Here is a 2,044-nt window from a genome sequence, read left to right as displayed (position 1 = left end):
GATGTGACGACAAGTAAGATAAAAGCGCGAAATGCACCCTTGCCCTTCCCCATCATTTCCGGCGTTCGAGATTCGAACAGGGCATGATCCCCGCCGGCGCCCCCTTGGATACGCCCGTGCTAACCCCGACCCGGCCGCGCGCGCGCTCGCTCCGGTAACCATGGCGACCGCGTCCGCACTCACTCTCTCTCGACGCCGACCGTCCGCTTCGCCTCGTCCAACTTCAGCCGCAGCATCGCCACCGTCCTCCCCGACGACGCGTCCGCCGCCGCAGCCTCCGATCCCTCGCTGCTCTCCCGCGGCGACGACAACGACGCGCACGCGGCGCCCTCCGGTGGAGCAGACTTCGGCAGCGAGTCCGTCGTGTGGTTGGATTTGTCCGCCTGCTCGCGCTTGCCGCCGCCGAGTCGCTCGAGCGTCGACTGCGTGGAGACGTCCGTCTTGGCGACGTTGACGCCGGGGGTGACGTTGGCGTTGACGTTGACGCTGGGGTTGACGCCGTTGACGCTCGGGGACTTGAGGCCGTCCTGCTTCTCGACGTGTCCGCACCTGCGCAGAAGGACACCGTGACACGTACGGACACCGTGACACGTACGGACACCGTGACACGTACGGACACCGTGACACGTACGGACACCGTGACACGTACGGACACCGTGTGATGATGACCGAGGAGGTAACCTACACCAGGGTGCGAAATTAACGGGAGTCCGGAATCAAATACTCCCTGATTTACTGTCGGACTCCCCGATTTGACATATGCAGGAATCCATGTGACTTCCTGAAAATTCTGCCATACAAACTAGCTCATTCCGGAGCACGGCCTCGCGGAATTACCGTATTTTTTCAGCTAATGTCCAAAGAAAATTTGGCAGACGTGCAACTGCATGTATCTTAAAAATAAGCACATGCGTTATTGTTAATATCTTTGATTTTGAACCTCAGACTGCGGACTCCCTCATTTTGCTGTGGACTCACTCTTTTTGAGGGTAGGGAGTCCGCTGGACTCCCGTATACACCTGTAACGAGGAAGATAACGAGATAACGAACACCTGTAATGAGGATGATAACGAACACCTGTAACGAGGAAGATAATGAGATAACGAACACCTGTAACGAGGATGTTAACGAACTCGTAACGAGGATGATAACAAGATACAAACACCTGTCATGAGGAAGATAACGAACACCTGTAACGATGAAGATAACGAACTCTTGTAACGAGGAGGATAATGAGATAATGAATGCCTGTAACGAGAACGATAACGAACTCTTGTAACGAGGAGGATAAAAAATGCTAGCGGTATCCGTTGCGCTGTTTTAAATGGCGGAGTCTGTTTGAGATTGCAGTAGGAACATGCGTATTAAATAGGAACCTAACATCATGCAATAAAATATAAAGAAATATATAAAAATATACGTACAAATAAACAAATAAGTAAATGAATAAATAAATAAATAAATATAATATATATATATATATATCACCCAGCATCCCCACGCAGCATCCCCCACGCAGCATCCCCCACGCACCTCCTTTACGGCTTCATCCTTGAGCTGCTTCAGTTCGTCCGTGCGCGCCCGCATCTCCGTCAGCTCCACCTCCGCCTGCTCCAGCTTCCGACTCAGCTTGCTGCGCTCCCTGCAACGCATCGCGAAGCCATGATCAGAGGTCAAGCAACGGTCAAAAGGTCAAAAGTTTAAATTGAGGTAAGGACAGGGTAGAGATACTAACAAGGTAAGAGGCCAAAAGGTCAAAAGTTTGAATAGAGGTAAGGATAGGGTAGAGATACTAACAAGGTAAGAGGCCAAAAGGTCAAAAGTTTGAATAGAGGTAAGGATAGGGTAGAGATACTAACAAGGGTCCTGTTGTAGGGACAGATGTTACACTGTGGACAAGACTTCTCTAGCAATTACGACTCCACACTGGTTTAGGTAAGTGATGCTTCCACGCTCGACCGGTGTGAGCAGCGTACACAACTGATTCATCAACTGTTAATGTATTTTGGCAGTCTTACGAGACTTTGACACAAGCACACGAACG

The sequence above is a fragment of the Priapulus caudatus genome, unplaced genomic scaffold, assembly GCF_000485595.1.
Source record: "Priapulus caudatus unplaced genomic scaffold, Priapulus_caudatus-5.0.1 Scaffold1921, whole genome shotgun sequence".
Taxonomy (NCBI): Eukaryota; Metazoa; Priapulida; class Priapulimorpha; order Priapulimorphida; family Priapulidae; genus Priapulus; species Priapulus caudatus.
The sequence above is the reverse complement of the archived record's forward strand: the minus strand, read 5'-3'. Positions refer to the sequence as shown.